General features: G+C 42.2%; 1 long non-coding RNA gene across 1 annotated transcript in view; it reads left to right on the top strand.

Moving 5' to 3' along the window:
* Positions 1-24499, top strand: part of LOC123344438 — a 159332-nt gene that overhangs the window by 87488 nt on the left and 47345 nt on the right. Inside the window, exon 5 of the long non-coding RNA XR_006572552.1 lies at positions 6995-7114. This is a non-coding gene — a long non-coding RNA (uncharacterized LOC123344438). The remainder of the gene's footprint in view (positions 1-6994; positions 7115-24499) is intronic.

Here is a 24499-nt window from a genome sequence, read left to right as displayed (position 1 = left end):
AGCTGTGGAAATCTGAGTTTTTACATGTGAATAAACCTGAATTGAGTGGTAATTTCACAGAGCTCAAGTGTCAGCCCAGCCTCTCCATCTGAATCACCATCATTTCAAGTGCCAACTTCTACTCCTTCCCTATTCTTACTTCTTAATTCTAATGAGTGCTATCACCAGATCTCCATGCATTGTAACCATCTTCTAGATAACTCCCACCCCCTCCAGCATACAAAAGACTTCCTCTAGCGTATGAGGACAGGAAGGCACTACCAGTTCACACTTCCTCACTTGAGGGGGGGTGGGAAAATCCCTCATGCCCTCCCCTCACTGCTGCAATTAACTCAAATCAAAACCAATGCAATTGCTAACAAGTATGTAAAAATTCTTGTACTTTGTGGCATAAAATGATGTTTATTTCTGACTATCCAAGTAATTTATTCATAGTGTTATACAAAATCAATTCAGCCCACATTAAATGGATTAAAAGATGGTTAACTGATAAATCCCAAAAAGTAAATGGGGAATTGCCATCCAATAGGGGTAATTCTTGTGGGCTCTTTCAGGGATCTGTTCTTGGCCCAGTGCTATTCAGTATCTTTATAAATTATCTGGAAGAAAATATAAAATAATTGTTGGTAAAGTTTGCAATTGACATAAAAATTGTGGAGTGGTAAATAATGATGGGGGTCAGGGAAGCTAAATAGACCAATCTAGATCGTTTGATAAAGGGGGCTCTTTTGAACAATGTGTTTTTAACACAGCCAAATGCAAGTTCATACATTTAGGAACAAAGAATGTAGGTCACACTTATGAGATGGGGGCTGTATCATGGAAAGCAGCAACTCTCTGGAAAGAACTTAAGGGGAGTCATGGTAGGTAACCCATTGAATGCAAGTTCCTAGTCCGATGCTGTAGTTGAGATTCAGCACAATCCTGGCATATATAAGCAGGGGAAATCAAATAGGAGTAAGGAGGTGGTACTTGTGATGCTTCCTGGGGCCACCGAGAGCTGTGAGACACTTTGCTACACCTTGCCCTTAACGTGCCTCAGCTCCCTGGCTCCCCCAGCCACAGGCAACACAAGTACTTCTCTCTAGACCAGTGGTTCCCAAACTTGTTCCGCCGCTTGTGCAGGGAAAGCCCCTGGTGGGCCAGGCGGGTTGGTTTACCTGCCGCATCCACGGGTTCGGCCAATCACAGCTTCCAGTGGGCGTGGTTCGCTGCTCCAGGCCAATGGGAGCTATTGGAAGCAGCAGCCAGTACATCCCTCGGCCCACGCCGCTTCCAGCAGCTCCCATTGGCCTGGAGTAGCGAACCGCGCCCACTGGGAGCTGTGATTGGCTGAACCCGTGGACGCGGCAGGTAAACAAACTGGCCCACCAGGGGCTTTCCCTGCACAAGTGGTGGAATGAGTTTGGGAACCACAGGTCTAGACCAATAGAATCCCCTCTCTTTAGGTTAGTGATAAGCGCACTCCAATTCCTGAGCTCTCTGAGCATCTCCCTGGAATGTCCAGCCCATGTTCCACTGGATACTCAGTTTTCACAGTCTCTCTGCTTCCAAAGAAGCAGGACACCTCATCTTATCAGTTACACCTCAGATCACTACTCTGCTTATCACACAGCACTTAGGTATGTTTATAGTGATAGCAAGTAGAAGTATTGGAAATAAATGACTTCATATAAAATAAAAATCATAACACATTCTAGAACCTAGATTTATTTAACTAGATACATTCAGGTTTTATAGAGCAATGCCAGGGTTGACTGTGACCCTCTGTTCAGAAGACAAATGTGCATCTAGCTTACCTCCTTGGTGAAGGATTCAGGGTGTACCTCTGCACCTCCAGACATACCCCAACAAAGCATTGTCATTACTCATAAACCACATCTCCTAATACTGTTTATTTCTTCCTGTAAATTTCCTCTCTTGATGATTTCACAATCTCTTGACGTGCATTTGTCTCAGTATGCAAACAGGCATCCATTGTGAGACATGAAAGGCCCATTACACACATTACACAGAGAGCTGTGTCTGTTACCTTCTTTCTAAAAGAAACCTGTCTGGTTACCATATTACCTCCTGATTACCTACCTTAAGAACATAATTTTCAGTATAGACACACAATTCCTTAAATATTATGTATGCATACATGTTGCAATCATTATGATGACCAGTGGGCTACTGACTCTCAATAGAGACCTCATGTGCCACCCTTTAGTGAATTATTATGCACCTCTCTGACTGAGGGGATCCCTGTCAATGCACTCCTTGTGCCCTCTGCCAGTTGGCACTAAGAGGTTCCTGGGTCACAATATTCCCTCTGAATACAGCATTAGTGAAATCATTACTGGATTAATGTGTCCAGTTCTGGTATCCACACTTCAAAAATGTGCTGATGAATTGGAAATGGTTCAGAAAAGAGTAACATGAATTATTAGAGATCTGGAAAACCTGCAGAATGGTGTGAGACTAAAGAAGCCAAGTCTATTTAGTTTAACCAAGAGAAAGTAAAGAGGTGTCTTGATCATGGTCTACAAGTGCATACATGTAGAACAGATTTCTGACAGTACACTGCACTTGAATCTATCAGAAAATGAGATCCCCTGGTTGGAAGCTGAAGTTAGACTCATTCAGACTAGAACAAGGCATGTATTTTTAACAGTGAGGATAAATTAACCATTGAAACAGCTTATCTAGGGATGTGATGGATTCTCCATCAGTTGAAGTCTTTTGATTTGAAGGGGGAAAAAAACTAGGTGTCTTTCTAGAAGATGTTATAATTCTTACACAAGTTATGGGCATGATGCAGAAATTATTGGATGAGGATCTTTGGCCTGTGTTTTGCAGGAAGTCAGACTAGCTGATCATCATTGTCCCTTCTAACCTTAAAATCTATGAATTTAGAAATAAACATGTTTCATAAACTTGAAGTGGTCTGGTGATTTGCTGTGTCTGATTTATATTTAAGAATGAATATATGTAGAAGAGGCTTTAAAATGCCAAATCGAAAAGTTTAAGTGGCCCAAAATTCTGTCATCACCTTTTTTGCAAAGCTGGGAGCTGAGGCTGGAAAAAACCTAACCGTTTCCCATTCAGCAATTTATTCTAGTGTAACCAAAATCCCCCCATACTGCTCTTCTAGTTTAAAAAAACCAAACCTGCCTCTGTCTTTCTGGTGCCAGTGTTGACCGATTGTAGTCAGCCTTATCACATACCCCAGAAGGGGAAATAGAACCTGGTAATGTTGAAGGTGATGCTGGCATGTTTCTGTTTCTTGCAGTGAAGTTTTGGCTCAGGTGCACTGATCCATAGAAATAAAATCTGATAATACACCTATGCCTGATACCATGCAAACAGCACCACAGTGTGATTATTTCACCTCTAAATTATGGACCAGCAATGCTGTTTTTTGCATAGTAGCCTCCTTCCTAAAAGACTCGTTTCATGGTCTAAACAACTACTCAAACTCATTGATTCATGGGATTAAACTGGTTGAGTGAGATGCTGATACATTTTATGAAATGCCATTTTGACGTAGTTTAAGAGATTTAAGTATTGGCAGTGTCCATATGTGTTCATTAAGAAGTCTATATTGTGTAACTTACTGAAATAGTAAAACCATCATGTACATCATCACAAACTAATGTGTCTATAATATGATTACATACTTGATTGTTTTAATCCTAAAACAAATGACCTTTGGGAGGGGTGGTCCACCTTCCTCTGCAGCATGTGGGTGCACATCGTTTGCCAGGATTATGTGGGTATATCTCATTTAATCTTTTCCCTGCCATTGCAGAGGCCTCAAGCACTGGTGCACATTGGTCCCTCCTGTTCTCTTTCTGTGGCACAAAATAGCCTTACTTTCTGGTGGGTTCTTGTGCTTGCTTTGGTCTAATTTGGTTGTTGGGTTTCGTGTGTGAGTGCTGGGTGATATTGGTGGCCTGAGATATACAGGAGGTCAGACTAGATAATCCTGTGATCCCTCCTGGCTTGAGACTCTGTCTCTATGTAAAAAGGGTGCTGAAAGTTTTCACCACAGTTTTAAAAGCTCACTCTCTCATTTGTTATATATTTATTCCACGAATTGAAAAATGAGATTGGCTTGGTCTTTTTGAATATTTTTATAAAATTATTGTAAATTTATCTTCACATCCACTGATTATTAAAATAAATGTAAGTTGCTACCCGAGGCAAGAGTTATTGCTTAAACCTGAACACACCAAATCTCCCTAAAATTGTATTAGCAAATAGGGAAAGGTTGTTTTAAAGACTTTCCTTTAAATCAAGGTTTCATCCAAAGTCTCTCTATTCTTTGGAAATGGATTACAACAAACACGTAGCATATTGTTGTTGCAATCATTTCAGCTACCACTGAACTGCAGCCATCCAACTAGATGGACCAATAGGTATGACCCACTATGGCCATTCTTATGTTCATCTCTGGGTGGAAAGTAGCAACTCTTATTATTCACAGTAATCAGAACCATTTTAGTACATGAAGTGAAGAATACTTTATTGTATTGAAACTTGAGGGAAATATGACAGAATATAATTACTCTAAGTGATATTTGACCAGGACACTGAGGTTAGCAACTCTACCCTTGAGGGGGAGAAAAAGAGCAATGAGATCTCTCACTTCAAGTGGCAAAGGACCTTAGTTGTACATCTAATTTCAGACAGCATCTCCAGCAGCAATAGTTCCTTACAATGTGCTCCTGCATTGGTTCAGTACCATCTCAAAGGGAAGAGTGCCACCTACTGAATCACCAGCACCACTTCCTGCAGCACCTAGGTTTTCCATAGCAGTGTCTCGTCCAGATACAGAGTAGTACTCGTATATACCAGAACTGTTTAGTGTATGAGATTTGAAGAGATCAAAACCCTAGGTGCATGGCTGCATGTATTGATGCAAAATAAGCTGAGGTTACTGTACCATGGCACACAGATGTACATTAAAGGAGGTAGGAATCCTTTATTAGCTTGGGTGTTGGAACTTGTAATTCAAAAATGCTAATTATAATAGACTGCAATAAAAGTAAAATGAATAACTCCCCATGTAGCTTTAGTGTTATCTGCCCTGGGTTTGAACCTTTCATTCCTATGCATGTTCATATACATTGCTACTAATGGTTTCTTCATAGACATACTAATAATTAATGTAATATTTCACTTCTATTATCACAAAAATTAGAAATGTCTTTTAAAAAATTAAAGCAATAAAACTTTTCATGCTTCCGGGTAAACACTCTAGTGTATTTCAACAGAGTCTCTCCTGCAAAATATTTCAATTATCTGCCCATAAATATGGATGAAATTAAAAAAAAACCCCTTCATTTATATTTGTCCCATAAACTCTTCTATTCATTCCAGCATGACTAAAAATCATGACTTTCTTTATGAGATCCTCTTTTGACAACTTTATTTGACACAGTATGAAAAAACCCCTCCAGCCTTTGCCATGTGCTTGCCCACCCCAAAACCAAAATTGGACACCTTTAATTTTTCAACAAAGTTAATTAAATCTCATACCATGAACATGCTGGTTGAACCTCCATTAGAACCTCTGAATATATGTTTTTAAAATATATAGGTTTTATTTTTTCATTGATCACCTGGCTGATACGATGAGTGTATTAACTGCATAAAATTAAACCAAGAATTTTGAGACTACTTGACCCTGTGCTGTATGAACAGCGTGTGGAAAAAGGATTATTGAAATGATGATTACAGTATGAACACACACATTTACTTACTGACTGAAAAATAACTTAGCGTATTCTTAGTAGAGAACTACTTAGATTTTTACCACATCCTGACTAATGTCAGAAATGGGGCAGGACATTGACACAGTCTCCCTGCCTGGCCTAACAACTTGGGTTCTTTCTCTCATGTGGAGTAACTCAAATATGTAAATAAATTGCGTTAACTCTGCAGTGAAGACGTACCCTATAGTTCCTAGTGGTCTTAAAGCCAGTGGGATTTTTTTTAATAAGTTCCCCAGTCTAGACAAAGCTATTCTCTTGTGCACATTACCGATAAGCAGGACTTTTCCAAACACACACCTCTAGATTTAACACTGAGCCGGAAAGACTTGAATGGAAAATACCACTCATGTGGTCCAGGTGAGGTCGCCATCGGAGGCTTAATGGTTGCATTTCCTCTGTCTTTGTTTAACTCTGTGCAACATTAGCACTGCAATAACATAGTTTTAGGCAGTTGATAGTTTTAGGCACCTTGAGGATACACTAAGGTACATCACCATTTTTATTTTTGAACTATATCAGAATCTGTGTGAGGAAAGAAATGATGATTATTTGCTTGGTCCTCCTCCTTGCTCTCTCTCTCCCCCCTGGTTCTCCACTCTCTGACCCCTTAGGCACACGTTCCCCCCTGACTTCACACTCTGCTCCAGGAGAACCATCTGATTCCAATGAGGTGGTCACCTTTACACCACCTTTCTGCTTAAAATGCATCAACTTTTGGCTCCCCATTATAGAGATCAAGGCCTCAATTCAACGAGGTGCTTAAGCACATGAATAATCCCATTACTTCAGTGAGACTACTTACATGAGTAACGCTAGGCATGTGTTTAGAACTTTGCTGAGTTGAGGCCCAAAGGGAAGCTCCTCATTCATGACCAATAATTAGTTAAGAGGCTTGTCCCTAATACTGACTTCTAGGTGAAATTTGCTGATGACTCTCTTTTTCCAAAAAGGTCCATGTTAGGAGCTGCTCCTATGTGCAAAAGAAATGTAGACACCCTAGGTGAGATCTCTCATGCGTATTTCCGTCCTTTTCTCACATTGTTTACTCTCAAGATTTATCTTTTCTGTTTATCATAAATAAATATGCAGGTTGCTAGAAGTGCTTTTATATGTCAGGCTTGTTATTGTATTCAGGAACAAACTGATGCTTTATTCTATTTCGCAGCAAATTGTCACTGAGTATAGACTGCACAGAGCATTGAGTTTCATGTGTTTTCTTTGTTTCTTTGCAGAAAAATGAAGTGACAGGTGCTTAGCCTCATTTTTCATGCTAGCTTTGCCATGCCATTTTCACCAATAATGAAGGCAGCTGCCAGAGCTTGAGGAAGTCAGGCGAAAAATTCAGCTGGCAGGTAGACTCAGTCACTTTAAGAAATGTAATCTTATGTTAGCAGATGGTAATTAAAAGGCAGAAGAAATAAAATTTTGTCTCAGTTTTCTGCACTGTTACATCAATTAAATCTGCAACTGAAATGCAAGCAGAAAATATAATTTATTTTCATGTGGCTACACAACATGATTGTGTTCAAATCTAATTATTTGTTTGCAAAAACTACGGCAAATTTTAATCGAAGCAAAATAGATTTCCCCAAAAAATGTATAACTAGATATTAAATCTGCAGTCATTAGGCCTTGCATATCCTAGACCTACCTAATAGCATTTCCTCCTTATTCTTCATTTACTGGAAATCCAAAGTTTAGGTTCAGAAATCAGCTATTTATTTCCAATTTGCAGTACTATCAATTACAATCTTAGCAGTCTCAGCAATTCTTGGGCTAAGTGGAAAACTACTGTACATCAGGTCTCAGGGGGCCCTTCCTGTTAAAAGAAGAGATCCAGAAACTCCAGGACTGAACCTGTTCACATCCGTCATAATTTGCTGGCAAGAACAGTCATAATCTTGCAGGAAAATAACTTTTTGACTCAGACAAGAATCCTGAAAACTTAGTAATTCCTAACATGTATTTGTCTATATGAACGCAACTAGACTCATGAAAAACATGTGCAAATCTAGAATCTGCAAATCAGTTGAAGTGTGAAATAATTACATAATTAAAGCTCATTATGGTATTGATGAAACTGAAATGGTGCTGAAGTTATGTCACTCTTTCCATTGCAAGCACTAATTTGCAGGGGTTTATAAATTAGTCATAAAAATTCACACAAGCTCAAAATTTACCATATGAAGCTTGTCTGGAATATTTTTTCTAAAAACCCATTTGGTCATTTTAAATTTCTGCATGTTTAAAGAAAAAAAGGGACTGTGTGGCTTCAGATGCTTATTTTGTGTTTCTACAACTGGAAGCAGCTTTGGTTTTGGTGCTGACTCTTATGTCCTTTGAACGTGCCTTGTGCAAAGTCTGCCTTAAACCAAAAGAAAAATGACTGAGATATTTTTGAGATCCTGTGTTCTATGGACCAATTCCTGCTACAATCAAAGATAACAGAAGTTTAGTCTTTTGTTTTGAATGGGATCAGGATTTAGAAATAGTTTTGCAACCAACATTTTGAAAGTTTTTTTTTTTTTTTAGCACAATGGATGGGCTGAAATGCAAATGATTGAGTAAACAGATTTTAGTTTAACAATTGATCAGAAGTGTTACAATCCAATCCACCTGATAAATACCTGTACTAAAATAGTTGTATAATAAATTGGACGATTGAGTTCACGTGATGAAGAATGTACATCAGCTTTGAACTAAAGATCACATTCAAGCCATATTTGCCTTCAGTGTTGGAATGACTCCAAGTGATTAGAATCTTTGAATTTGGGAAATTCATCTTGGAAATTCATTCATGCCTCATGTTGAATGATACACATTTTGTTGAAGAAAACTGAAAGGGACTGCAAAAATTAATTAAGTTAATGGTTAATAAGGAGAGAACATTACCCCCTTTTTTTGGCCAGAAGTCGATAATATTGGTGTGAACCAACAGCATGATCTCTGGTTGTGAGAGATGGACTGCAACGGTGGTCTCTGTTTATGAAAAGTTGCATGGAAGACAAGCATTTTATGGCATTGAGTTTCTTTGGAGACAAGTTACCTCTAGTTTGCAAGTTCTAACATAGGATAGGTTAGCTGAGTGAAAGCAAAGCCATCTTACAGGTGTGATTTATGAGAAATGAGTTTGTGATTTCTTTTCAGCTGGTCTTGTTGGATTCTCCATCACTGTCAACTTTTTAAGTTAAGATTGGATGTTTCCCTAAAAGATCTGCTCTAGGAATTATTTTGGGGAAGTTCTCTGGCCTGTGTTATATAGAAAGTTGGACTAGATTATCACAGTAGTCCCTTCTGGCCTTAGAATCAACTGTTGAGTATGTGTCATAGTCGCAAAATAAACCTGCAATCACAGTTGCCATTAATCAGCACACTGTTGATGGTCTTAGCCCCGAGGCCAACCAGGGAGTGGAGACCGAAATACTTCTTAGCCCTTGGCGTGCTCCCTTCATGTCAAGGTTAGGGTTCATTAGTAGGGTAGTGTGAGGAAACATAAAGAGAGGACCTTGGTTTCCAGAGATATAAACCTTTCCTAATCACTTTATTTGCTGAAATGTCTTGCCGACAGCTAGAAAGTGCTCTGTGGTCAAAACTGAACAGGTATGAAGTGTGGCACATCTCTTGTAACTTTTACCGTGTTCAAGCTTTGTAAGCAGTTTCAATGCTCATGTAAGTGAGGGCCTAATGGTACCAGCCATTGCTGGGTGCATTGCAGGAAAGTGCTTGTGAAAGGCATTTAGTTTTTTTCCGTCATCCTTGTAGTCCTGACCTGCAATGCCCTCATTATTCCAGGCTTGGATCTTTCTCCAGATGAGCCTACTATTCTTCCCAAATGGTGTGGTTCTGGAATAAGGACCAATGTTCACTAGAGCTTAGGAGTGAGACCACATAGCTTGTTTCCCCCAGTGACCTAAGACAAGATTGAACCTAGGACTCTAACGGTGAAAGGCTAAGGCATAACCCATCCTCCCCAACTCTTAACTTTTAACTTCCTAGCTTTTGTCATTACCTTAATGAGATTTAAATGCTTTTGTATTTAATAGATTACAAATGGAATAAAGGAATAAATGAGCCAAAGAAAATGTGAAAGAAATCTTCCCTAACAGATCTGTTACATTGGGTTGCCCTTGATAATGTTACTATTTTCCCCTCTTTCAACAGCCATTTTAATTTGGCATCTAGAAAGTTATTCTTGCACTGCTAACCCCTTCTCTTTCCTTAGACCCTAAACATCTTGTCTCTAATTTGCTCAGTCAACGATAGCCCCAGGCTTTAGATCTGGAAGCTACGTATTTGGCTTTCCCACACGTACAAGTGTGTAACAATCTACTAACTCGTGGGACAACCAGGGCTGTGTTGTAGTTTGTTGCTGTACACGATGCTAGGGCTTGCTGCTTTTGCACTCAAACCAGTGTCCTCCGGGAGTATGCATCAGCTCATGTTCTGAAATGGGCAAAATTGTTCAGAGTGGGGTATTCAAAAAAATTAATATAGGGTCCCATTTTAAGGATTTCATGCTGAGGAAGGAAATAGACGAATGATTAGCTTGGTGTCTTCTTTCACCAAAAAGCCAGGGAAAAAGCGAGGGAAGTGAGAGATCTGGAAAATATGAAAAGCTAAACAGATGCAGTTAATATTTTAAAGACTACGGCCAAGATTTTCAAAAGTGACTCAGCTTTTGAGTGTTCACACTGAGAATAAAATGGGCCTGATGTTTCAGAAAGTGCTGAGTTCCTGCCCTCTAAAAATCAGGCCTCTTTAGAATATCTCCTGTAGTTCACCCAAAAGCACTAGTCACTTTTGAAAACCTTGGCATCGGTATTTACAAACCGTGAGGACTCTCACTTAGGAATATTCTCCACCTGCAGCTTCTGAAAGACAGAAGTGTTGGCAACAGTGAAGGAATGCGATTGGTAAATCAATTCAAAGGAGTTAAGGAACCAGATAAAGAGAGGGGTAAGGTAGAGAGTAGTTGGAATTCAGTTTGACATTTTGTTTTACAATTCAAGCCCTCAGTGAGTTCAGGCAGGAAGAGTAATTTCTCAGCACTGTGTCAGGTACATAAAGAAGTGTGACACCCCTCTCTGCTAACTTGAACTGCCTGCTAGACATTTTTATCATTCATTCATTATTATTATTTTAACTAACTATAAGCCTGATCCTGCTCCCATTGAAGTGGAATGGCAAAAATCCCACTGCCTTCAATGGTGCAAGCTCAGGTCAGATGCTCCCAATCGCTGTTTAAAGAAGTACAAGGGGCTGGCTGTGGCCATATTTACATTGTGCGGGTTGGGATTTATGCTCTGATTTGTTAATGACGTGTTTGAGAAGATAAAATCGTAGCTGCTTTTACACTGAGAAAATGAGTTTGATGTGATTTTGGAGTATTGATATTATTCATTACCAAATGTAGCCACTCCATCAGCATAATAGCTTTTCTTGGACAGTATTCTGATCCAGTGGATAAACTTAAATAATTACTTTGCCACCACACTAAAAAAAAAAAAAAAAACCCAAATAATCTAAATTCCTTGATTTCTAATTTGTTTAAGTTGATGGGAAACTGATAGGTTGGAGTTTCAATGCCTCTGACATGCTATCACTCAGCAACATTCAAATGCAGAATATTTTAAAATCAAATCCGCAAGCCTGCACACTACTTTGAAGAAATGTGTCAACAGATGCTGTCAGCTCCTTGCCTCCTGACAGGCTGTGCAGACTTCAAAACATTCTGAGCTGTAGCTTGTCCATCAAATCAGAAAATATCTTTTGTGGGGCAATTGATAGTTATTTTTAAAAAGGCCAGAACTAGACAGTAATTGTAGCTAATGTTTAAGATCTGCTGTCAGTGCAGGGTGCAGAGGTGAGCAAGTGAAACTTGATGCAAGGAATGAAAGCAGTAGCATTCTTGCAGTAGAAGGAAACCCTGCAGACAGTCACACTTTATTAATTTGAATTCAGATAGGGATGAAGTGTCCAGAATGGCTAATTGAAAACTGTTTCTCTTCCCCAGCCCTGGGAATGGAGACAAATGCTTTAGAGAGATAAGGTGGATGAGGTAATATCTTTTACTGGACCAACTTCTGTTGGTGAGGGAGACAAGCTTTTGAGCTTACACTGAGTTCTTCTTCAGATGCTTTGGAGCAGTTGTGCTGTACATCACTGATCTTGATGGTTCTTTCTGCTCTCATTGTAGCATGTAATTTTCTAGCTTTTCATGAGGCACAGCATTGCAAAGCCACAGATTCTGTATTATGAGAAAATCCTTTGCTCACAAGGCACTTTTAGTTGCCATTATCTTCGGTTCTTGTGAGCTGGCTTGGCTGGGTAGAGTGAGGTGTTTCTGGTTTGCACTGAAAGGGAAGATACTACATGGAGTTGCTGGATTCAATTGGTTTAATATTTTGCATGCCAGCTTAATAGATGGTTTGACTGAAATGTCTTGTTACAAGAGAAAACATGGTTAAAAGTTAAAAGAAATTCTGTCTGTTTGTTCCACAGACTTACATATGGTATCTCGCACACTTCCATGTGCTTTTCTTATCTGGGGCCTTCATGAGTTCATAAATATCCTTCTGTTGCCAATGGCCTAACAGCTATGTATTTCTCATGTACACAAACTGAAAGGCTGCTTCCATGAAGGTGACACAAAAATGGAGGTCAGAATTCATTTTTAAATTATTTATTGCAAAGCTTAATCGTGAGTTAAAAGATAAGACGACGAAACTGTACGCTTCCAAGAATCCCAATACACATTTAACATACGCTGTGATTGCTGTCCTTTGTTCACAAGTTAAATCCGATTTTCATGTATTTCATAATAGCCTATACTTTTATTTTTCCTGGCAACAAAATTCCTTCTGCAATGTCCTTCAGTTAGTGGAAGGCAGAATGCTCTCCCTGAGAGAGAGAGAGATTAATTTGTTTCACTGGAATTTCATACTGTCGGATGACAGTCTTCTCTGGCACACATTAAGTTCACCACAGTCAACACTATACATGAAATCATAATCAAAGACAGATGCCTTTCCCTGTTATAAATAATCATTGCTTCGTGCATAGGCCAGGAAAAATCCTTGTTTAGACTGGTCTGTCTTACTTTCTTGGACCTTACTATTTCCCTTGGCCTTCCCCTTTTTCATCTTTTCTCTGTCTCTAATTCTTGATATTTGCCTAAGGAAATAAAAGGAATGGGAGAAAGTATTTCTTGGCACTCTCCATATTCTCACTGGATTACCCTATAGCGTGAAATTAAATACACATGCCATGTAAAAGGGGAATGGCCTTTTAATTTATAGAAGAAAAACACAGTTCAAAATAAATCTGTGCTTTCCTGTTTGTTCGCGTGTTTGATGGGAGCATGTCACATGCTCCAGCAAAACCAGGGTAAAAGCTCTTTGTTCAGAGAAGAATTAATTTTTTGGAACCAATGAAATATTTCATATAATATCAAACAGCAAATGATACACTTTTAAATTGGTGATCAAATTTACTTGAACTCCAGCAAAACCAGTATATTACTGTTTAATAAAAATATTTTGTTTGCTTCTTGTACAAGCCACGATCCTCCAAGTTAAAAATACCTTTCAGATACAAATGAGCTTTGAGGGCATTCAACACCAAGTTGGAAGCTCTCATCTTCTTGCTGGACTGGTCCCTAAGTGGTTTGTAAATGAGAACGTTGAGTACTTACTAGAACATAAATGGCAGCACCCAGTATAATGAAGGTGTCACTACAGTTTTCATGCTAGTCCCAGATTTCAACTTTCTGTAATTTTGGCCTTTTGAGTTAAAATTCACCAGCTTTATTTTCTGTCTGAAAATAAATTTTATTTTGAAAGTTTGAGCAAAATCAGCCCAGCTATTTTTGAGTATAGGAGCGAGGGTGGAAAAGAGAAATTCACCAATCTCGTTTAAAAAGAAAAGAAAATAACAACGAACTATTGTGGCCTCATTATGATCAGCTTGACAACTAAAGCAGCAAGAAGTTTGGCCTGGAAATAGCCCTCATCGTGAAGTTGTGTCTTTGAGTGATCAGTGAAAATTGGTTTTGATTTGCACTTTGAAAACTGCATGTTGCACATGCGCTGTACATTTTGCATGGGGTTTTCTGCTAAGCTTGTAACGTTCACAGCTAGGGAAGCTGCACTATGCATGGTTAGCTCAGTAACAAAGTGAAGACTGTACTGAAGGTGTGTGTAGTGAGCCAAAGGTTCTTTGGGGCCAAGTTAAGGTTGCATATGCATTTCTTGACTTTCAAGTGTTTTATCCAGGCAAACTTAATGTTCTCTTAACACAGGGGTTTTGTACAGAATTTTATTCCTGGGATGAAGCCTGTTGCATCACTTAAGTTCTACAGTGGGCTATGGAGAGAGTTCTCTGCATCAGTTGTGCACTGTGAAGAGTTTCTCTGTGCCAGCCTCGCATAGGCTGGCCAGAGAGTGACAGTGGAAATGGTTAGGGGAAGAATTCGCCATAATCTATTACTATATCTTGGGCAATAGCACAAAGCAGTTGTGTGGAATCTGTGCTGCAGTTCTGCCCCGGGCTTCAGATTGGGGGTCCATCCTCATCCCCGTGACTCCACTTACATCTATATAATCTATAAATCTAGATTTTTTTTTTGCTGTGTCTGAGCAGGTTATTCTGTGTGACTGTTTCACCACTGCCTATTGCATTCTGGGCTCCCCACTCTTCATTCTCCATTCTTTTGGTCAGTCCTTGAACTAATAATGATTGGTCTTTGGCTGCTACACAACCAACATTAGGAACCCTAATCTTTTAAAACATCTAAACACTATTGCTGAGAAGCCCTTATCGTGTTCTTTCTAGTTGTGAGATTCTGGGCAATGGCCTGTCACATAGACGGTGTCCTATGGCTTTGCAGGGAGGCTTGTCAGGTATGCCTGGTACGTCAGTTTCACTGTTCATTGATTTCGTCACCAAAGACCGTGCTGCAGAAATGTCTACTTGCACGATGCGCTATGCTCTGACACAGGTAGGACTGAGCTTGGTACTGCAGAAGTAGTAGGTGTGATCATGCTCATGCCATCCATCCATCAGTGCAGCTTTCTGCTGAGAACAGTAATTTAATAATGGCCAGCAAGATGGGGCAGTACAGTAACTCCTCACTTAAAGTCGTCCCGGTTAACATTGTTTCATTGTTATGTTGCTGATCAATTAGGGAACATGCACATTTAAAGTTGAGCAATGCTCCCTTCTAACGTTGTTTGGCAGCCGCCTGCTTTGTCCACTGCTTGCAGGAAGAGCAGCCTGTTGCAGCTAGCTGGCAGGGGCTTGGAACCAGGGTGGACCAGCAGCCCCCCATCAGCTCCCCGCTCCCCTAAGTTCTCTGTGCTGCAGCCACCCAGCAGGCTAGCAGTTGCAGCTGTCTCTCCCCCCACTGCCATGTGCTGCTCCTGCCCTCTGCCTTGGAGCTGCTCCCCGAGCATCCTGCTTGCTGTGCGGGGCGGGGGGGGAGGGAGGAGGGCTAATGTCAGGGTGTCCCCCTCCACCCACTCCGCTTAGAGTGGGGTGGGGACACAGAGGGAGAGAGACAGAGAGAGAGAGCAGCAGCTGCTGTCTCAACTTCCTGATCCACTTAAAAAAGACAATGCACTTAAGAGTGGGTCAGCTTACTTAAAGGGGCAGTGTGCATCTCTCGCTCTCCCCCACACACAAGGTGTGTGTCTGTCTCTGTCGGCTATGTTATCTCCCCTCCATTCCTGCTGCCTTGTAGAGTGAGAGGCTACATTAACAACATGTTAACCCTTGAGGGCTCAGCCAAGTGCTAGTTCATCATTTAACACAGGAGTTCTCAAACTGGGGGTTGGGACCCCTCATGGAGCCATGGGGTTATTACATGGGGCGTCGCGAGCTGTCAGCCTCCACCCCCAACTCTGCTTTGCCTCCAGCATTTATAATGGTGTTAAATATTTATAAAAAAGTGTTTTTAATTTATATGGGGGGAGTCGCTTTCTTTGTGAAAGGGGTCACCAGTACAAAAGTTTGAGAACCACTGATTTAGCAGCAAGTCATTCCCTGAGAAATATCCGCCCCCGCCTTCCACCCTCTAACTCCACCACCTCAACCAAGCTTCACAATCATCATAGCTGTGAACAGTATTAAATTGTTTGTTTAAAATGTCTACTGTGTGTATATCTATACAATATATAGTTTTTTGTCTGGTGAAAAAAATTTCCCTGGAACCTAACCCCGCCCATTTACATTAATTCTTATGGGGAAATTTGATTCGCTTAACATCGTTTTGCTTAAAGTCACATTTTTCAGGAACATAACTACAATGTTAAGTGAGGAGTTACTGTAGGTTTTTGTTTTTAAATCCCAGCAGGTTAGCTTTTAAAAAATGTTACGATAAACTCCAAGTTCAGCTGCTGGTCCCCTTCTGAAAGCATTGGCATTCCCCTCCCACCCCCTCACCCCCTGCTACACACATCTATTAAAGGTCAGCGCTATACGTGATAATTTGAGTGCTGACAAGTGCTACTTTTTGGGGGGAAAGGTGGAGAGGGTGGGGTATAAAAATAGCCATCGGGGGCCCGTTACCTGATTAATTACTGGCACTCTTCTGTTTTTCCCCCGAGGGAAGGAAAGAAAGAAATTGCTAGCGGCAGATGTCCCTTAGTATATAGAGTTTCCTCCTTTCTCAGGTCTTTCTCCTATGTAAAGGCACATAAAAATATTATGAGGCAAAGGAGGGCTGGATCAGTTCCGCCTTTAAAACATACACTCAAGCTTGTCAACAACACCTATTCATATTAATGAAACATTTCACTGACTCAGGTTCCTTCCTCCTTTGATTTAATATCCAGTTGAAGTGGACGGTTCAGATACCTGATAAACACCCACTCCTGGCATAAGGATGGCTTATCAGAACCCATCTCCTGAGAAAGCACTACAAATAGGTGGACTGTAACCAAACTGGCTCTCAAGATTTCAGTGAGTGGATGTCAGGGCAACATCTGCTTTGCCTATTATAATTTTTCATGGGTCTCTGCTGCTCCAGGAATCACTTAAGGATATAATAATAGAATTCTAATGAACTGACATCCCCTTGGCAAGATTTTTTTCTTTCTACTGCAGACTGAAGCATCTGCAGGCGTTAAGCTTACCTATATTTTTCTCACTATCTAAGATACAGATGCTTAGCTGTGCAGAGCACATATAAGCAGAGTACAAATCACAGTATATGTACACAGTCAAGCACTATCTTTTACAGCATGTTCAACTTTGACACCAGTCTCTGATAATATAAGTCCAGGGACTATAAGAATGGGGACCAAGCCAAACATGAAATTATTGCTGAAATTCCTGCTGTATCTGAAATACACTGGAGACTTTTCAAAGGCTTTATATTACTAAAGGGCATATTTCCTGATAGCTGATATTCTGTGTTTTGGGTAAAGTCATGGCAGAGGTGTCAGCCTGAAAAATTGCCTGATGTATATTTATACCCATTTAATCGTCCGTCGAACAAGTGGGCCACATATCATTGACGAAATGAACGTAGTATGTGACTCGCCAGCTTTGCCTGATGTAGCTTAATCCTATGTGTAGGCTTACAAAACCAGTCTATGAAATAAGTTGTCCGGAGGAGTTGTCCGTGTGGGTTGATTGCGGTGGGGCTTTTTATGTTGTTGTTTTTTGTTTTATAGCCTGCTGCTTGAATTCTCTAAATCCTGGTAACAGTGGGAAACTACAAGGCAAACTGGTGCAGTGACAGTCTAGGGCCATTTGGCTGCTTGAACCAAGCTACTTTGGGGCTAGAAGAACTGCAAACGCTTAGGTCCTGTTTATATGCAAAAGTTGCACCACTTCAACTAAAATCAGGCTTTAAATCTATTTAATTAAGCCAGTGCACCATAGATATTCTTAAACCCGTTTACTTTTAGAGTTGCATCTTAAATCTGGTTGATATTGATTTAGTTTAAATCAGTCAGTTACCAAATTAATCTAAATTGATATAAACCAGTTGGATGCTGAAGGAAGCTCTACACACACTTTGAGCTTAAATCATCCCTTGGTTTACTGTTATTTTGGTAACTGAATGACAAAAGCTAAATTAATATAAGCCAGATGTAAACACATGCAAGGGTTTGCGCTGGCTTAGCTTAATTGCTTTTAAAACCTGATTTTAGTTAAAGTTTTGTCTGCAGACAAGGCCTGAACCTTTTACTCCTCAAAGTGATCTGTCCCAATCAGGGCTAGTGCAGGGCACTGCACTGCGGCCAGTTCAGTCTGTTCTGTGTATAAATGCAAATCGCAGCCTCCAGAGTTGTCAATCCCAGCGCTGTTCATGAGGGTTCAGTGGTTGTGCATTCATCTTTGTGCATCTCTACTAAATTTGCCTTCATTTTAATTGATGCCCTCTAGTCACTTGCAACTAAATCTCTCTAATTCCTTCTTCCCATCAGCTAATGGAGGATAGCTCTAAATTGCAACCTAAACGAGTCTGTGTTTTCCATCTTAGTACATATTACATCAGCAAGATGCCCAGCTTAATCTTACTGATCAATGGTGAGATTGTTTGTTTGCATGAACATGTGTGAGGAAACCCCTTCATAGGTTTGTGCACGATAACGTACTGTTTAGAATTTCAAAGGCAGTGCTGTCAATTGCAAACTCCCTATTAAAATAACAATAAATAGAGAAGCCCATAGTGATAGCACTCTAGAAGAATCTCCAATAACTGCTATAGAATCATAGAATCTCAGGGTTGGAAGGGACCTCAGGAGGTCATCTAGTCCAACCCCCTGCTCAAATAGGCATTAGGTTAAATCATTTACAGGACTGAGCAAGGCCCGCATGGCTTGGTTTCTGGGAGGTCCACATACTGACCCAAGCAAGGTCTGTTTGCAGGCCTTTGTACCAGGCCAGCCTTCTCCAGCACATCACCTGGAAATCAGCCTTCTCCAGCACATCTCATTTTACCTAAACCTCTCCTCCTGCTCCTTACCTTTTAGGCTTTGTAGGAGGGTTCAACTCCCTGTTATGGCTGGGATGGAAGTTGTGATCCGGTCCTTCCTGCATTAGAACTGCTCCTACCCCACGTTCAGATGCATCGGTGGTTACTAGGAAGGGTTTGTCAAAGTCCGGGGCCCTTAACACAGGGTCAGACATGAGCATCACCTTAAGCTGGGTAAAGGCTTTCTGACACTCATCAGTCCACTTAACAGCATTTGGCTGCATTTTTCTGGTTAGATCAGTTAGTGGGGCAGCGATTTGGCTGTAGTGTGGTACAAATCGCCTATAATATCCGGCCAAGCCTAAGAAGGATTGGACCTGTTTCTTTGACCGTGGGACAGGCCAGTTTTGGATAGCCTCCACCTTGGCCTGTAGGGGGTTAATGGTTCCTCGACCCACCTGGTGCCCTAGGTAGGTCACTCTGTTTTGGCCTATTTGACACTTTTTGGCCTTAACAGTTAGTCCTGCCTGCCTGATGCGGTTAAAGACCGTTTCCAGGTGTTCTAGGTGTTCGGGCCATGAGTCAGAAAAAATGGCCACATCATCGAGGTAGGCAACTGCACATTCTCCCAATCCTGCTAGTAGACCATCTACCAGCCTTTGGAAGGTGGCGGGTGCATTCCGCAGTCCGAACGGAAGCACATTAAATTCATACACCCCTGCATGGGTGATGAACGCAGATTTTTCTTTGGCGGGTTCATCTAGTGGTACTTGCCAGTACCCCTTGGTTAAATCTATTGTGGAGATGAACTGGGCACGTCCCAATTTCTCCAAGAGCTCATCGGTGCGCGGCATTGGGTAGTTGTGTGGGCGGGTTACCGCATTAAGCTTTTGGTAGTCCACGCAAAAGCATATTTCCCCATCTGGTTTGGGAACTAGAACCACTGGAGATGCCCATGCACTGGTAGAAGGGCAGATGATACCCATCTCCAGCATGTTTTCAATCTCCCGTTTTATAGCAACTTGGGCATGAGGTGACACCCGATAGGGTGGGGTTCTAATCGGGTGAGCATTACCTGTGTCAGTGGTGTGGTACGTTTGCTCAGTCCGTCCTGGGTTGGCTGAGAACAAAGGGCCGAAGTGAGTGCACAGCTCCTTGATCTGTTGCCGCTGTAGACGTTCCAGGGTTGTGGAGAGGGTCACCTCTTCCACACCACCATTTCTTTTTCCTTCGTAGTAGACACCTTCAGGCCACTCAGTGTCATCTCCTCTCTGGGCTGTAAACTGACAGACCTGGAATTCTCTGGGGTAAAAGGGCTTTAAAGAGTTAACATGGTACACTTTAGGTTTTAAGGAGGAATTAGGAAATGCAATGAGGTAGTTAACAGCTCCCAGGCGCTCCTGGACCGTGAATGGTCCGTCCCATGATGCTTCCATCTTATGGGCCTGTAGCGCCTTCAAGACCATGACCTGGTCTCCTACCTTGAAGGAATGCTCTCTGGTATGTCTATCATACCAGACCTTTTGCTCTGCTTGAGCATCCTTTAGGTTTTCTTTAGCAAGGGCCAAAGAGTGTCAGAGGGTGTTTTGTAGATTACTTACAAAGTCTAGAATGTTCGTTCCTGGAGAAGGCGTAAACCCCTCCCATTGTTGCTTCACCAACTGTAATGGCCCCTTAACCTCATGGCCATACACAAGCTCGAATGGTGAGAATCCTAAACTGGGATGTGGTACAGCCCTGTAGGCAAACAGCAACTGCTGCAACACTAGATCCCAATTATTGGAATGTTCATTTACGAATTTATGGATCATGGCCCCCAAAGTTCCATTAAACCTCTCCACCAGGCCATTGGTTTGGTGGTGGTACGGGGTGGCAACCAAGTGATGCACCCCATGAGCTTCCCACAGGTCTTCCATGGTCCCTGACAGGAAATTTGTTCCCGAATCTGTAAGAATGTCAGAGGGCCAACCTACCCTGGCAAAAATGTCAGTTAAGGCCTGGCACACAGTTTTAGCCCTGGTGTTGCCTAGAGCTACTGCTTCCGGCCATCTGGTAGCAAAGTCCACAAAAGTCAGTATGTACTGCTTTCCTCTTGGGGTCTTCTTTGGGAAAGGACCCATAATATCCACAGCTACTCGCTGAAATGGGACCTCAATTATGGGAAGTGGCTGGAGAGGGGCCTTGACCTGGTCTTGAGGCTTTCCTACCTTTTGGCATACCTCACAAGACCGGACATACTTGGCAACGTCCTTGCCCATCCCCTCCCAGTCGAAGGACCTTCCCAACCTGTCTTTGCTTCGGTTCACCCCAGAATGGCCACTGGGATGATCATGGGCTAAGCTTAAGAGCTTTTCCCGGTACTTAGTTGGAACCACCAACCGTTTTTGAGGATGCCAGCCTTCCTGGTGTCCACCAGAAAGAAGCTCTTTATATAAAAGTCCTTGTTCTACAACAAACCGGGATCGGTTAGAAGAGCTGAGAGGCGGTGGGTTGCTCTGTGCCGCCGCCCAAGCTTTCTTAAGGCTGTCATCGGCTTCCTGCTCAGTCTGGAACTGTTCCCTTGAGGCTGGAGACACCAGTTCCTCCATAGACTGTGGACTTGGGCTTGATCCCTCTGGAAGCGATGTAGGTGAAGAGGTTGTTTCTGTTGACTGTGGACCGCTCTCCACTGGTGCACTGGGTGATATTTCAGGCTCTGGCTGAGCCTCTTGGGTAGGGTTGTCTGCTGTTTCTGCCAGTTCAGGCTCGTTGGTGCCCTCTGGTGGTGGAGTTGCAAGCGCTGGAGTCAGTGTTGACACTGGTTGTTCTTCCAGTTCCGGTTCTGGGACTGGAGGTACTATGGCTGCTGTAGTTGTTGGCATGGGATCCGGTTGCACCACCTCTGTCTGGGTCTCTGGTAACACAGACGGGGTCTTGGTGGATGGCTCAGGAACAGGGATGGGTTCGTCAGCTCGTCTGGCTTGGCTGCGTGTAACCACTCCCACTGTGTTGGGGTGCTCAACGTGGGTGGCCAAGTCTTCCCCTAGTAGCATGGGGATAGAATAATTGTCATAGACAGCAAAAGTCCACTTTCCTGACCAGCCCTTGTACTGGACAGGCAATTCAGCTGTAGGTAAGCTTACCGATTTTGACAGGAATGGAGAAATTTTGATTTTGACCTCTGGGTTGATGAATTTTGGGTCCACGAAGGCTCGGTGGATAGCTGACACATGTGCTCCAGTGTCTCTCCATGCGGTAACCTCCTTTCCGTCCACTCTCAAAGTTTCCCTACGGTGTAAGGGTATTTGAGAGACATCTAGGTCTGGGTTTCTCTGGTGTGAAGGTGCAAGGAGTTGCACTTGGTTTAGGTTCTTTGGGCATTTGGCTTTGATATGCCCCAGTTCATTACATTTAAAACATCGCCCAGCTGACGGGTCACTAGGCCGATGAGGATTACTGGAGACTGGTGAGGTAGCAGAAGAGGTAGGTTGCGGCTGTCCTTGGGTTGTAGGTGTGGGCTTGATTGGTCCTCGATGGTAGGGTTTAGTGTCGGTGTGTACCCTGTGGGATTCACTCCCCTTGACAGTAGCTTTCTTGTTCTCTGCAACTGCCATCCATTTGGCTCCAATCTCCCCTGCCTCAGTGAGATTTTTTGGTTTTCCATCTTGTATGTAGCGTGTAATGTCCTCAGGAACACCATCCAAGAACTGCTCCATCATTATCAGGAGGTTTAGGTCGTCTATGGATTTAACATTGGCTCCTGATAACCAGGAAAAATAATGCTTTTCAAGGTAGGAGGCGTGTTTTGGAAATGACACCTCTGGTTTCCATTTCTGGGCTCTGAAACGCTGACGGGCGTGATCAGGGGTGATGCCCATTGTGTATCTGGCCTTGGTTAGGAACAGTCTATAGTCGTTCATGTTGTCCCTAGGCATTTCAGTTGCCACCAGTAATAATTCTCCGCAGAGCTGTGACCTCAGCTCTACCATGTATTGGTCTTCAGGGATCCTGTACCCAATGCAGACCCTTTCAAAGTTTTCTAAGAAGTCCTCAACGTCATCACCTGTCCTGTAGGCGGGAAATTTTTTCCGAGAAGGTGGATCTGTAGTTGGAAGAGGGGTTGGATTTGTTGGCTCCTGCTGCTTAGTCTTTGCTAATTCCAGAGCCTGCTGGTGGGCCTCCCTCTGGATCTCCATTTCTCTGTCTTTTAACTGCATTTGTCTCATGTGGTCAGACTCTTTGGCTTGTAGTTTCTCCATTTCTCTCTTGTGCTCAGCCTCTTTGATTTTTTCCTTCATTTCCATCTCCTGGAGTTTAATATTTAATTCCTGTTGTTTTAAGTCCAGTTCTTTTTGTTTTGCATCCAGTTTAGATGCGTCCTTGGCACTCATTGTTTCTGTGTCCTGGTGCTGGCCACACCCCTCTGCAGTCAGTGAACTTCTGTGTTGCTTGCTTCAGTTCCTAACCCTGTCTATCATTGACTAAACAAAGAGAAATCAAATCTTTTGTTTTGCAAATTGTGTTCTGCAGAATGACTGTGCTTTTGACCGAGAAAGAAAAAAAAATTTTCCCCCTCCTCCCAAGAGCAAGATAAACCGGTTTAACCATTGTCTCTCGCCCTTGCTAAGTAGCTCTCAGCATGGGGTCTCATGAAACAAAGGCTTGTCAGAAAACCTTACCCCTCCTTTTCCTCCAAGGTGCTTTTCTAAGCCACCAGAAAGAAAAACTGCTTCCAACAAAGCCTGCTGGAAAACTTAATTCCCTCCAGCCAACCTTGCTGAAGATTCCTTCTAACAATACCAGTTAGAAACTGAATACTTGTAGCCCCCCCTCTTCTCTCAGGTTGCTTTCCTGCTCTAGAAGAAGAGAATAGCTCCCTTCAGCTTAGCCCAGCTGAAAAAAAACTCCTTCTAACCCTGAAAACTGCTTCAAAACTGCCTTTTTGGTAGAAATGCCTTGCCAGGTTCGTCACCGCTGCCAACCATGTCATAGGTCTCACCCCCACTTGGAGCTGTTGGGTTCCAATGTGGGGACCTGCCTTGGTTTCCCTCTAAACTAAAATCCTAGTTTAGATCTAGTAAAAGCTGCCACCACCCAATCAGGAACGTGGATTGGGACACAGTCCTTCCCCAAAATCCTTGGGGATCCCAAGAGCCCCAAATCCATGGAGTTCTTACACCCAGGAGAAATAAACCATTCCCCCCTGTTTCCTCCCCCCTCCCTTTTCCTAGGAGAGACACCGGGATCTAACTACAGAGGGATACCTCCCCCTCCTCTTTCCCTGAGAATCCACCCAAGGAAAGACCAACCAAGTCCTTAATAGAAAAGAATTTATTAAAGAATAAAAAAGAAAGTCATTGTCTCTGTCCCCAAGATGGAACAATATACAGGGTCTAAACTTATCAGTCTCTGGAGAGAATTCCCCCTCCTTTCTTTCTCAGTAAAAGCAATACAGTACAGACTTAAAGAAATTCTGTAGCAAAACACAGAATTGCAAATACAGAAATAAAAGTATAAGAAGACTAGTTCCTTGCTAATACTCACTAGCTTGAATAGAAGAATTTATTGCAGAAACCTGGGAGGACTTGATTAAGATGTCTGGACTCTCTTAATTCCCAAGAGAGACTCTTCAAGAAAACAAAGAACAGGGGAAAAAAACCTTCCCTCCACACGGATTTGAAAATAATCTTGTCCCTCATTGGTCCTCTGGTCAGGTGTCCACAGGTACTGCTTGTTAACCCTTTACAGGTAGACAAAAACCTAACCCTTAACTAACTGTTTATGACAGGCTCTCTTTAGGTACTGAGGTGGCTCCTGCCACTTGCTTTGTGTC

Source organism: Mauremys mutica, chromosome 11 (genome assembly GCF_020497125.1).
Source record: "Mauremys mutica isolate MM-2020 ecotype Southern chromosome 11, ASM2049712v1, whole genome shotgun sequence".
NCBI lineage: Eukaryota > Metazoa > Chordata > Testudines > Geoemydidae > Mauremys > Mauremys mutica.
This window is presented reverse-complemented; position numbering and strand designations above follow the sequence as displayed.